This window comes from Dama dama, chromosome 4 (genome assembly GCF_033118175.1).
Source record: "Dama dama isolate Ldn47 chromosome 4, ASM3311817v1, whole genome shotgun sequence".
NCBI lineage: Eukaryota > Metazoa > Chordata > Mammalia > Artiodactyla > Cervidae > Dama > Dama dama.
In genome coordinates this window covers 43,190,803-43,204,855 of record NC_083684.1, presented here as the reverse complement: position 1 = coordinate 43,204,855, position 14,053 = coordinate 43,190,803, and the positions used below count along the sequence as shown (strand labels likewise).

Here is a 14,053-nt window from a genome sequence, read left to right as displayed (position 1 = left end):
ATTCTGTTACATAATAATATGAAAAACAGAAGCTGAAAGTGGGTTCACAGTGACAGGACACTGGAGGTTCCAGGCAGGCAAGCGCCACGGGCCTGCCTTCTCTCCCCTCTGCCCACCCCCACCTCCAGATTTGCACACTGGCCCTTCATCCCTATACTGGAGGTGGGCATGAAAACCAAGAGGATTTCTTAGGAAATCTACTTTTTAAATTATTATTACTCTCCTCCCTGATCCAAAGTCTTATTTTAAGAGTTTGAATTCTACCTTATCTGGGGTTAGAGTTCTGAAATTAAAAAAAAAAATAAAAATTGTGTGTGTTGGGGGAGGTGTGAAGAGAAAAGGAACATAGGAGGGGGGGTATAGTTTATTTTAAGCAGACTGAACAATTTGAAAAAAATCACAGAGGGAAAAAGAAATAAGATGCTGGGGGGGGGGCAGTGGGGGAAGAGATGAAGTCTGCCGACCATATTCACAGCCACTGTACTCAGTTTACATGGGTGTAATTTAAAAGCATATATATACAGCCGCCGTTGCTTCTTTCTGTAATACCCCAAGACTGTAAATCTATAACCACTGCAATGATTTAGTGATTAAAAACATGATAACATATTGTGTAACTGCAAACCACAGAACCCCTGCCAACTCTCCTCTAAGATAAAGGGAAAAAAATACAGAAAATGCGTTGCTTGCAGCGATCTTCCTAAATCCAAAGATTTTAATAAAGGAACCTATACAGTAGACAAGTCGAGAAAGGGTGAGTGAATTCTGTGAAGCCAGCAAAGGCGGGGGGGGGGGGGGGGGGGGAAGGCAGCTTTATGTGGGATTCTTTTCCTTGTACTAACAAATTACGACCTAAACATGCCTTTTCTTTTCTCGCTCTCTCTTTTTTTTTAATAGTTTGTTGTAACTGGAATAACTGGTCCTGTGTGCTGTCTTGCATATTCAAAGCTGCTTTGTAATCGGATCTGGAGACCCAACCTTATTTGCCTGAACTCAATAGGGTTTTTTTTTTTTTTCCCTCCCCCTCCTCCCTTGTTTTGTTTTGGATTTGGTATTGTAGGTTTTCTGTTCTTGCTGGGAGCAGACATCTATGCAGGCAGAGGCTCTGGTGCCTTTAAGCTACAGAGCAAACACCTGAGAGGGGGAGGCCCAATTTGTAACATGGCAGGAGGAGCCTAAAATATACACACAGAAAAAACAAAATCAAAGCAGCTGTAGGGGTTTTGGCCTCTGAGCAAATGACCTGACCCCATTCTGTATATTCTTTTATTTCCCTGTTGCAGGATTCCTGCACCTTGGGTCAGATTCAAACTCAATGTGACCCTGAGGAGAAGGCAGTCACCAAGCCCTGGAAAACTGCTCCATATTTAATGGGGGGCGGTGGGGGGGGGGGTGAGTAGTGTAACTGCAATGCATTTAGACTCCCACAGTGTAGACACCCACACAGTACATAAATGTACATACACACACGCACGCCCATGCGTGCACACATGTCAGAACTGCCAGGTCTTGGGGCCAGTTCCCACACAGAGGCCCTGGACTCTTCTTGCAGCGCCCCAAAATCTTCATGTCTACAATTCTACCCATAAACACACGCGTGCACAGACCAACCCTCCTCCAGAGACTCTGTATGTTTAAAAAGTCCGCAGATCTGAATTGCCTCCTCTCTGGACCTGAGCAGGGCAGTTTATTCAGAGAAATCAATAGGAAAGAGCATTTGCAAATATTTATATAAGCCCTGTGCGTTTCAGCATTAAGTAATTAAAAACTAGAACTCAGGCAGGGGGGAAGGGAGGAGACACCCAGACAGAGGAAGGCGGCTGGCCTACAGTGGGTTTTCCTGCCCACACCTCATCTCCCCAAACCACAATCCTTTCAAAACTGACTCAGTGTACACTTTTTATGAAATCTTGCTCGTGCACCATTTGCTAGACTATTTCAAAATCATCTCCAAATATGGATTCACCTACCACCAAGCTTTCAAGCCTGACTCTAAGATAAGTGTCTGTATTCTCTCTCTCTCTCTCATATGCACACACACAGCAACCCTTACTTTTGACACTGCTTCAGTCTCTGGTGGAATACTCTCTCTTGGATTCTTCTCTCTAAATTCCTTGCACTAAAAGATCTTTCACATTATAAGATAAGCAGAGGGCCGCCGAAGTGGTAATTCAATAAGTGAATTCCTATCCCCTCATTCCCCCCCGCCCAGTACTTTCCACTCCCGACCTATAGGATACCTACACTTTGGGGGTTCAGTACCGGAAACCCCCACATGTAAACAGATTCACCAGGAAAAATGTACAGTAAAATGAAGGAGTTTTCAAATGAGCCACAATCCAGTGGACTTCCTCTATATTATTCCGGAGAGCTGGCAGTAAATTCTGCTTGCACTGTTTCTAAATCTGCTCTAAGGAGCCAAGCAAGGCACTAGGGCACCCACGCTGCAAATATTGTAGAAATTTACAGTAAATGTAGGTACAAGACTGCAGCACGCTTCCCTATCGATTATGCAGATTGTGATCAATCCTCTCCCCCTCTCCCATTCCCCAAGCCTCTTTCCACAGACCTCCAAATAAGTTGATGTGGAACTAGCCATTCTCCCAAAGTAGGGAGAAAAAAAGTAATTTTTTAAAAAACATAATAAATCCTCAAGTGTCCCCACTGAAAGGGCTCAAGTCTCTTTTTTTTAATTTCAAAGTGAATTTATGTTCTGTAATTTGCATTACAGCCAAGCGATCACCGTATGTCATATTCTTCAAAGGTACTTAACAATCCCCCTTTTAAAAGTCACGAGAACTGGAGGCCAGAAAAAGGCAATCAGCCCCCTTCTTCCATATAGTCCTTAGATCAAGTTTCAATAATTGAGACCAATAAAAATTGTCATATTTACCCTGCTTCAAAGCAACAAGGGGGAAAAAGTTGAGTGGGTGATTTTTTGCAAGCACTCGTAATCAAAGAATTTGCCACATTCGAAGGAACTGCACAACATTTTGCCAAAGTCAGAGTCTGAGCAACAGATTAATTTGCAAAGTAAAATGTATTTTTTAATAGCTCCACAAAAAGCCTACTGATTCCATACACACTTTAAATACCCGGCATAAAATACACTTAGCTCTACTCTCCAACAGATACGCAAAAAGATGTACATGAAAATGCGTAATGTAAAAATCAGGAACGTGTTTTTTGCATCTAATGGGGAAAAGACACTGAAAAGAGGAGTGAAACAGGACGAGGGGTAAAAGTGGGGAACGGAACGTAAACAATCCCAGATTCGCGTGAGCAAAAAAAAGAAAGAGAAAAGGGGGAGTTGAAAGAAAAGAAAAAAAAAACCCAAGAAGGAATCCTCTGATGTCTCTCAACTCAGCTCGGCAAGGAGAGGCCGGCCAGGCGATGTCTGGTCCCGGCCGGCGGCGCAGCCCCGAGCCCCCGGGAGCCCCTAGTGTCCAGGGCAGAGCCCCCTCAGGGCGCTCGCGGCGCTGCTAGTGGGGCAGGGCGAAGAGCGCGCAGGTAGAAGGTCGGGCGGCCACGTCGCCCCCTCGCCCTCTCTCGGAACGCAGGGCTCCAGTCTGGCGGCCGTGTCCCCAGCCAGTGGAGCACTGGCGCGGAAGGCGCCCGGCCGCTCGCCCGGCCAAGCGGCCGGCCAGCGGCGGCGGCGGCCGCGGCGACGGCTCCCGGCCGGGTGCGCGCCCCGCGCCGCGGCTCAGCCCGGGGGCTCCGGCGCCTCCCGGGGTGGGGCAAAGTTGGGGGCCGGGGGCGGCGGGGGCGGGGGCACTTGGCACCGCGAAACCCCCCCCCACTCCGCCGACCGCCGCCTTTGTCTCGGCGCCCGGACCCCGGCCACCCTCCCGCCCTCAGCCCGCGCCCCGGCCGGCCCTGCCCGGAGGCGCCTCCAAAGTCGCCGCGCGGGCCTCGCCCCGGGCGCTTCCACCCTCTCGGGGGGTCGCCGGCAGCCGGCGGCGGCGGCGCGGGGGCCGGGGAGGAGGGGGCGGCCCGGGGCTCCGCGGCGGCGGCGGCGGCGGCGGCGGCGGGAGGAGGAGGAAGAAGAAGAGAAAGAGAAAGTTTGGCGCAGGGGGAAGGCGAGCGGGACGCAGCGAGCGAGCAGGGCGCGGGCGCGGGGAGCGCGGGCGGCGGCGGCGGCCGGGCGCGGGAGCCGGGAGGGGGCAGGACGAGCCCCATGCAAAGCAGCCCCGGCGCCCCGAGGAGCCCCGCGTCCGGGCGGTGGCGGCGGGAGGAGGAGGAGGAGCAGGCGGCGGCGGCGGCGGCGGGAAAAAAAAAAAAAAAAAGAGGGAAAAGTTGCCACTTACGCGGTTGCTTCTCCGGCGGCGGCGGCTGCAGCGGCGCTGCTGGCGGCGGCGGCGGCGGCGGCGGGAGCTGGCGGCGCTTTTAATCCCGAAAAGAGGCGCTCGGGCCGCGGAGCCCATCAAGGCAGCAGCGGCGGCTGGCGGGGGTCGGCTGCGGCGGAGGACGCGCTGCTGGCGGCGGCGGCGGCGGCGGCGGCGGAGCTGGAGCGCGCTCGGCGGAGCCCGGGGCGGGAGGCGGCCGCAGCCGGGGAGCCGGAGCCGCCGCCGCCGCTGCCGCCGAGCAGCATGGTTGGCGGGGAGTTTACAGCCCCCGGAGCGGGCAGGGGCCACGGAGGAGAAGCGGCGGCGGCGGCGGCAGCGGCTCTAGGCTGTAATTGGGATGCAAAGCAGGCGGCGGCGGCGGCGGCTGCGGCCGGGAGGAGGAGGAGGAGGCGGCGGCGGCGGCGGCGGCGGCTGCAGCGGTCGGAGGGGACGCGCTGGAAGTGGGAGCTGATGAGTGAAAAGAAAAAAAAGTCTTTGGATCTTTATTCTGCTAATTAGTTTCCTGCAAAAAATGGCTGTGATTAATTCAGTGCGCATGTGCTTCATTACCCAGGCACGACGGGAAGGGCTAATTAGCCACCTTCTGGATCAATAAGATTCAGCAAAAAAGAAAAGGGGGAGGTGGAGGGAGGCAGAGGGGAGGAAGGGAGGGAAAAAAAAAAAAAACAGGGGAAAGTGATGAGCAGGGCGAGGAGAGCAGGAAGAGAGGATGGGAGAAGAGCCCAGGAAGAGGGAGAGAGGCACCAAAAGTTTATGCATGTATTAAAAACACACACACACACACACACGACACACACGCGCGCGCACACACACACACACACACACACACACACACACACACCGAGAAGTGAAATGCAGAGAACCAACAATAGGAACCTGGCTAAGATTTTTTTTTTCTTTCCTTTCTTTTTTTCTCTCTTTTCTTTCGCTCTTGTTTTTTCTTTCCCCCTTTCCTTTTCTTTCTTTCATTTTTTGGCAAACGCAGAAATGTTTAAATAGGAAGAGAGCATCCTCAAAGAGGAGGGGGGGGGGCATTCAAGGAGTGGGACAGCTTAAAGCCAAGATTTAAGTGAAAGAACAGAGAAGGAGCAGAGACTTAGAATAGAAACCACTTTAAATTGCAAATCGGAGATTTTTTTTTTAAAGGAAGAAAATTACCCCCCCCCTCCAATCAGAGGACAAATGGAGAAAATAGGGAGAAAACTTTAACACGTACCATAGACTAGACAAAAAGATATAATATGTTAATTTTGTCTTCTGAAATAAGACGCAATCAATCTTCTCTGGTTCTTTAGAAGGAGGGGGAAGAGGGGAGTGATGATTAGAAGAAATAAAAGGGGGAAACTGAATCAGAACTGAAAGGGGGTAACTTAAGGAAAGACTTGGAAACAAGTCCAACTTTCTACCTTTCTGGACTTAAGAGAAAAGTAAAATCAATTTTCTCGTGTAAAACCTGGAAAGCAGATGTTTTCAAAACACAGGAAGCTATTTTGCCATCAAAAGCAGGGATGTAATAAAGGCAGTGAAAAATAATTTCAGACTAAATTCGTAAGAAAGAAAGCCAATATATTTAAATAGAGAGGAAAGGTCTAGAGTGTGTGTGTGTGTGGTGGGGTGGGGGGTGGGGGTGGGGGAATTACATACTCTTTCCCTAAATGCCAAAAGAAAAAAAAAGTCTTACAGCTACCTCCAAGAGTTTGGAGCAGAGTCTCAGAAGCCAAAGGGCTTGAAATGAGAGGATGGATTTCAGATAAAGACTAGGCACGGTACATCCCACCAGAGCCCGAAGGAGATCCCTAGAATCAAAGACAGCATCCAGGGACCCTGCTACTGTACTGATTCCTAGTACATCAAAGCCATCACTTAGGCGGGTGCATGATACCTCCAAAAAGCAAGCAAACAAACGCAGGAAGAACAGGAGTCTCTCTCTCTCCCTCTCTTTCTTTCTTTCCCTTTTTTCTCTCCCCCTCCCCTTTTAAATCCTAGCCTTAGCGTCACTGCTATTGCAATAGATTTTTTTAAATGACAAGTATGTATTCATGCAAGTTCTAAATATAAACTAGTACCATTGAAATTACAATGTCTGGAATAAAATAAAATGCAATTTGCACTTTAAATGATCTGCAAACAAATGTAAAAACATTTATGTTTTGAAGGCATTATTCATGAACCCTGTAACATCAGGTAGAGAACACACACTAAAACTTATTTTTTTGTAGAAAAAAAAAATTTTGTCCCAGCCTTGCTGGATTATTTATTTTAGAAGGAATTGGGGAATTAATCGGGAAATCTGTTTGATTAGAAGGGAATTCTTCATTTTGAGAGATTTCCCAATGCTCTTAAGAGCATACAGCTTCTTAGTCAAGACTAGGAGGAGAAAACCGGTTTAGGATTTTGCAGGGTTACCTCATCTAATCCTTCTGAATTCACTCTGGGAATAATGCTGTTTTATTTAGAAAAAAAAATACATTTAGAGAAATCGGGGGTTTCCTCTCTCTGAGCCAAATCTGGATTGCCATTCAAACTTTTCCTGGCTGCTTTCCATGCGGGACAGTAGATCAATAAAGCCAAGTCCAGCCTGGCTTGCTACAGGTTTCACCAGTCAGTGCTTGCAAAACCTTTGTCATTTTCTAAAAATAAAAAAGCTAAAAGTTATTGTAGAAGAAGGGGCTTTTTTTTGTCCTCTGCACAATGTGTCTTTTGTGAGGTTAATGCCATTCTGGGCTCTCGATAGCCCTGGACAATGGGAACTCTCCAGGAGTCTGCAAAGACTCTGGCTTTCTTCTTGCTTGATTTTTTTTTTTTTTTCCTAAAGGGAAGGATGAAACATTCCTACAGTCCAAACACAACTTCTACTTTGATTAAATAAATATTTATCTTTATTGTAGCCATTGTATATTTTTACCTTCAGTTTGTCCAGTTTCTGATTATTATTTTAAATTTTTCATTGGCAACAGTTAATCTTTTTTTTTTTTTCCCTTTCAGTCCAAAGTGCAGGTCAGTGTAAAATGTAGCTGACTGAAGGAAGACTGGTAAATTCTGAATTTTTCCATTATACATCAGGTAAGGAAAATTGTTCAGACCCTCAGGAGTATATTTGCTTCCTCTTTATCTGTCTTCACAAATCTTCATAAATCTGTTTATTTTTTTAGGGTGTACCAGAATTCAATTTCTCCTTGTAAATGTTGAGATCTCACTGAAATGCTATGTATTTGTTTGTTTGTTTTTTTTTAATGTAAGTAGTACTAGAAACGAACTTGTAGCTTGTTTCTTATACAAAACGGCATGGAGGAAATCAGTCTCTCCAGTGGTACAGACGATTTGAGGGAAATTCTGGATATAAATGTATTTCGTGTTGCAGTATAGGAAAATGTCAGCTTAATCTGGTAAATACTTATGCTAATTTCACTGAGTGAATTCGTTATAAGGCGGAGAGGTACCAAGCTCGTATCACTGAATAATGCTTAGGCGATAATCCAGCATCTATATGGATTACTTTATGTACAGAATGAAAAAAGGAACCAAGAAATTCAGAATCTAAATCCTTCATTTAGCTGGCAAAGGGACAGAAAATTTTAGACCAATCTGTTTTTAAACAATTTACAGTAGGAAGGGAAAGTGGAAAGTAGGCTAAATATTGCATTGATGTGTATATTTCCCTGCTTCTCGCTCAAGTGCATGGTTGTATATATAAACACAAAGATATCTGCATAAATGAGTACATAAATATACATTTGAATGACTTCAGATGTCTGTGCATCCCTGTGTGTGCATAAGTACATGTGCACACAGATATACAAGGTGTACGCAGATGCAGGTACTGGACAGGGGTATGCTTTTGGGCTGGGGGTTTCCATTTCCAGATCTGTCTGAAGCTCCTTTTTTCGCAACTATAATATAGAAATGTCGGTTTAATGCTGAAGATGTGGATGGTAAATTTGATTAAGAATCTGCTCCCCTGCAATTTTCAGAGTCTGGGGTTGCAATGTGAGCAGCTGTTATTTGGTCACATTGGGCTCAAAGATGCGATGGGCCAGTCTTTTTTAAGGGGGAAGGGAGGGGAACGGGATCTTAGGAGATTTCACTCCCAAAGAGCCTAGCTCTGGGCCCTGGGTTCTCTGCTGCTGGGGGACTGGGGACACAAAAACAAAAAAGGGAGGAGAAAGAAAAAAAGAAAACCTCGTGTGGAGGCATGGGAGGTTGAAAGGACGCTTCTCCGTACAACTCCAGAGCTAGATCTAAGAGAAGGGTTGCAGGGTGAAGAATGTGCGGTCCCTTTTTGAATGTGTATTGTTATTCTAAGTCTATTGTATGTACGTGTTACTGTCCTTTCATTTGCCACGACAACATATGGATTCCATAAATGCAGACATGCCGAAGTGCATCTGTCTGGGTAGTTAACACGATCCAAACATCCCTCTTCGTTCCGCTAACTCCGGCTCTTCCTCCAGCTCTCAGGCAGCACTCCGGGCCGACCGGCCCGTGCCCCAGCCTTACAGCGCCCCGCAGTCTTGCCCTTTTGTGGTCTCCTGGTGGGATCCAAGGTGCCGCGCGGAGGAGGCGGGCTGCTCGGCAGTGCCGAGGTCAGAGGCGCCGCTGACGCCGGCCCCTGAGCGCGTGGGGAGGAAAGGGTTAAGCTGCCTGAGCCTCGGGAAGGAGCTGCGCTCATTCCGGAGCGAGGTGCAGCCACCAGCAGCTGTGATTTAGGGGTCAAGTCCGAGATCACCTTTCTCCTGCCTCTGGAAATGGCAGAAGATGAGGTAGGGAGGGAGAGAGAGACAGCCTGGAGCGGCACTTGGCGCTCCAGCCATCCGTTCCCACCCCCCACCCTGCAGCCTACCTCCTGACCCCTAGACAAATTGAACGGTTCCCCCATTCTCCTAAGGGTGCAGGGCGAGGTGCCTCTGAGCATCTAGAACGGCTCCCCCCGCAAGTCTGTCCTGCGGTTAAAACCACTGTGCCCTGAACCTCAACCACCGATGAGAAAGTTTGCTCTTAATGCACCAGATAGTGAGCAGCTAGATATGGGTAGAAAGTGCTCCCCGTTTATAAAAAATCAGGGGTGCCCTTGGCAGAATGGGGGACTTTGAATGTTGGCACCAGCTCCTCAGACTCGGGTTGCGCTCCTCACAGTGGAGGACAGATGTACACAGTGGTGCCCATTAATTGCAGCTTCTTGCTTTGTGCCCATATTCTTGGTCAAAGCTTCCCCTCCCCCCCAACTCAGGCAGCCTGGAGAATACTTTTGTGAAAATATCTGTCATGCCTGAAAGATAACCAAAACCCAATTCAGATTTATTTCTGAGGCATTTCACTGGAAAAGAGCAAAGCAACTGGAGTCCCCTTTTGTTTTGGCGCCCTGCAGGTGCGCCAAGGGGTGGGTCTCAGAGCCCAGGTGATGTCTGGGGACTGTAGGGGGACATATATGGTGCCCAGAGAAGGAGCTCTGACTGAGAAAGAGTTTCCCAAATCCACCCCGGCCGGGCTGGACTTCAGGACAACGACCGCTCTTTTGGAAAGTTACTCCAAGAAAAAGGAGTTTCTGGTGGGAAAAGATCTGGCTTGAAATGACAGGCAGGGGAACTAGATCCCTGGGGGACAGAAGGCAGGTGTGTGTGTGGTTGGGGGGGGGAGGTGTGGAGAGTAGCTAGGGAGAGAAGGGAGCTAGGATGTCCACACACAAGGGCGCGGCCGGGGAGGTTCTGCGACTCGTTCCCCAGACACTCCCTCCAGCTGCCAGAGCAGAGCGAGGACGAATCACCCCGATTTCAGCTTCTGCTTCCAGGGCCAAGAGCGCGGACCAGCTGGTCCAGAAGGCAGCTGAGGGATGTCTTCAGAGCCCCACCACCCCTTACCCCGCCAGAGCCTCCAAACCACGGAAATCAAACCAAATTGGCCGCTAGAATCTAGAGAGGTTTCATCCCTGGGGCAAGGGGGAGGGAACAGACTTTCTTTTTTTCCTTTTGAACTCCCTATTCAAAAGAGACCACAACGTACTCTGGAGTGCCATCCCCACTACATGGATTGTGGGTATATTTCATTCTTTCATTCTTTTTTCCTACTTCTCAGAAGTAAAAACCTTTAAAGAATTAGCCCCAAACTTGGAGCACCCAGGACCTTGAAATAGTTCTAAATGATAAAGCCTGCCCTTCATTTCCAATACATGGCACATTGTAAAAATGCTGGGCAACCAGACAGTTCCAGGGTTTGAGTCGGATTCCCAGTTTCCTCCGCACCTTTGCAATGGAAATCTGAAATCCAACCTTGGAGCAGGAGGCGCCTGGGAGCTGGTGGCTCTCCTAGGTTTTGCACTGCCCACACCAGCGGCAAACGCTGATTCCCCTTTGGTGACCTGGTGCTAGAAGTTTGCAGTACATCTAAAGCCTGGGGCGGGTGAAGCAGAGAGAGAGAACTAACCTCTTAACGCAACAAAGTGAACAACTCGAGGACAAGAGACCCTCATCAGGCTATATTCGCTTTGGGGAATTCCAAGAGCATAACTTGGGCGGGGTGGGGGGGATGATGACCAAGGTTTCTGATTGCCAGCTGGAGGCAGGAAAAAGGAATCCTTGAGAGGAACGTGAGGTGGGCTGGGGTGCAAGGCGGCGAGTGGGTAACAGACCTGGCGCCTTTCCCTCCAGAGCCCGCTAGGACCGGTGTGGGGAGTCGGTGCCCATGGTAGCACGTGCATTGTTGACACGCAGACACGCAGGCGTGCGCTAATGGAGGGATGCGCGGTGAGCAATCCCCGATGCCTGCATGGCTTGTTTAATAGCCTGGGAATTGAGTGCCTGATATCCAACCCCCCCCCCCTTTTTTTTTTTGCTGAGAAATGTAAAAGGGAACCTATACAGTGTACATATTCTGAAGAAACATGTGCATTTTTTTTTTTGACAAATACCTAGCGCCATAATATTTCTGATTTAAGGGGCGAGGGAAATCTTTGAAGTGAAGGAAATCAGTGGGGGACGAACCATCTTTTCCTGATTTTTTTGTGCCTCTCCTCAAAGCCAGTAATGGGATTTAAAATGAGAGATTCCTAGTCCTCATCCTCCCTCCCGTTCCATTTCACTCTCTTTGCCCCAGAAAACATCTGTGGCAACCGACTGCACGTCTAAGGAGACGGTTTAAAGAGAAACAAGGTTTGGGGCGCGCATCAACTTTCCTTTTCTTTTTCAAATGAAGCTGGAAAAAAATTCAAAGGACAATTTAAGCACCAAACGACATCGAACAGATATTTTTCCAAAGCAAAAATTTTCCAATTCGTTTGTTTCCTATTCTTAGAAATAGAGAAAAAAGGCAAACCTAATCTTCCTGCACGAGGAGAATGGCACGAAATTTGGAGCCAGCGCTCGCTCGGTTAAGGCTGGCGGGCGGAGAACCCGGCGCGGCCCCACGGGTTTGGAAGAGTCCGGCGCACGCCAGGCCGGCGGGGTGGGGGGCTCTGGCTAGCTAGACTTTGCGCGCACGTTCTGCGCACCCCCCACCTCTTGCCGGGGCAGTGGGCAGGGCAGTGGTTCCCTGTGGACGCAGCCACCTCCCTGTTTAATTCCAGGGCCCAGCGGGGCAGCAGGGACTTTCGACGCCACCTTCCTCTAGCTCCGGCATGGGGCGCACGCTTTTCGAGGCTGCTCTCCTCTCCTCGGGGCTCGGTATAGACTGAGCGCTGTTCCCTCCTCCCCATGAACCATAAACCTCGCGGATCCCGACAGTTTCCCGAGACACTGACCATACAGTTGACTGAGCCAGGGCTCGCATCCCTCATGCCTGGCACACCCGGCCCCCTTTCGGGGAAGCTTTATTCTCCTGCCGGCTCTGAGCTCCTGACAGGAAGCGCGGGGCGCTCAGGCCCCTGGAGAGGCCAGCTGAGGAACTTACAGCAGCGCAGAACCGCTGTCCCGGGCTGGGCAACCCTCACAGGTGCGCGCAATACACTGGCGGCTGGCTCTGCGGGGAAATGAATCCCCAAGGAACAACTGGAGCCCCCCCGCATTGCGACCCTGCGGGACGCCTCCATAAAACCACCAGGCCGCGTGCTGACCCCTGCGGCCACCTGGGAAGGAAAGGGGGGCAGCGGCGGGGGCACCTCTTGCGCACGCACGACCTGAGATGCCCAGGCCCAGCGTCGGTTCCCATGACCTCCCACTCCCCACGCCGGCGCTTATGGTGGCACCCCCTCTCTACCGCCCTGGCCAAGCTGCCCAGCTCCTTCAGGACACAGGTGCCCCAAGCTCATCCTGTGGGGGCATCAAGGTGGGGGCAGTTGGGGGGTTCTGCATCCAGGAGGGCAAGGGGTGGAGTTCCCACACAACACTCCCAGTGGAGGCTTGGGGGACCAGAGGGTGGTTTTACAGTCCCAGGGGTCTGGGAGCCAGGGACCCCTTGGGAGACACTCGGGCCTGCAGAAACTCGGCTGCAGAAACTCCACCCAAGGGGGTGGAACTGGATGCTTAGGGTTTGCCCTGGTCCACTTGAGGAGCGCCCTGTCTGCGTTTTGGGTCCTGTGGGTCCCCCTCCCTTTCGTTTTTGTCTGGGAAGGAAAAGCAAAGCGGGTGGATTTGCGCCGACCCCTCTTCCCCAAGTCTGGGAATGCTGCGGCAGGAAGAATTGCTCATAACGACACTTAAGCCTCGACACTTGAATGCTAAAGGTTAAACTTACAGTCTTCAGGGAAGGGCTTCCTGCCAGCTGGAACAGTGGTGTGGCCGCCACAGGCTCTCCTCCACCCGCCCTGCCCCCACTCCAGGTACAGCCAGAGTCACTCACGCTTTTGGGGCCTTCCTGCACCCCAGGAGAGGCGGGCCTGGGTGCTAGCTCTCCCCGTCCCTACCCCACCTCTGGGGGGGGGGCCTCTTTCCTGGTCTCCTCATCATCTTGTCATGGCTGTTTATACCTCAGTTTGCCCTCAGCAGACAGGACTTGCTGGTTCCAGCTAGTTCATACAGGTGAATACTTGTCCCTCTTCCCTTTGCTGGGGTACTTAGTGGTCCCTGCAGCTCGGTGCATTACAAAGCCAGAGCTAATAGACTGAATGCAGTGCCCAGAAAGCGAGGGAGCTCCAGGGAGACCTTGGTTATAATGGGCAGTGGGGGGGGGGGGGGGGGTGCGAAGATTTCCCAAAAGGAACATTCCCGGGGGCACAGGGGTGTATCCCAGGGACCCTATGCTGGTGTGCTGGGAGCCCAGGACCAAGAGCAGACCATTTCTCAGCTTTTCCCCTGACCCCACCTCCCCCACCCCACCCCACCCCACCCCCAGCAGCCTGAAACAGGGCCTTCCCGGGGAGAGGGACAGAGGGATGGCAGAGTGAAGGGGTTGGACATTAGCTCTTAGGAACCTGGTAAGCTGGCTCTCTTCTTTTCCCCTCCCTCCCTCCCTGAAGGCCTGCCACTTATTGAGCACCTACTGTGTGTGGGTCTCCTGGAAGATACTTTGTAGGTTTTTGGATTCCACTCTCCCAGTAGCCTTAGGAAATGGGTATTATTAGTCCCATTTTATGGATGAGAAATCAGAGATTAAGATCACATAGCTAGCTATTCAAGGCTCAGCCTGAATGTGAACCAGCTCCACCTGGCTTTAAAGCTATTTCTACTATACCGTCAGCCTCTTGTTAAGATAGAAGGATCAGGGACCCAAGGGAAAATAAAAACGGGATGCCATGCTGTGGGCTGAAGGAAGGAAAAGGAAGACACTCTGGGATGGGTTCT

General features: G+C 50.4%; 1 protein-coding gene across 1 annotated transcript in view; it reads right to left on the bottom strand.

Moving 5' to 3' along the window:
- The window catches only part of ZFHX3 (zinc finger homeobox 3), a 249,272-nt gene extending 244,915 nt beyond the window's left edge, over positions 1–4,357 (bottom strand). Inside the window, exon 1 of the mRNA XM_061138860.1 lies at positions 4,308–4,357. The gene's annotated coding sequence lies outside the window, so the exon portion shown is untranslated. The remainder of the gene's footprint in view (positions 1–4,307) is intronic.
- Positions 4,358–14,053: the final 9,696 nt, after the last annotated feature.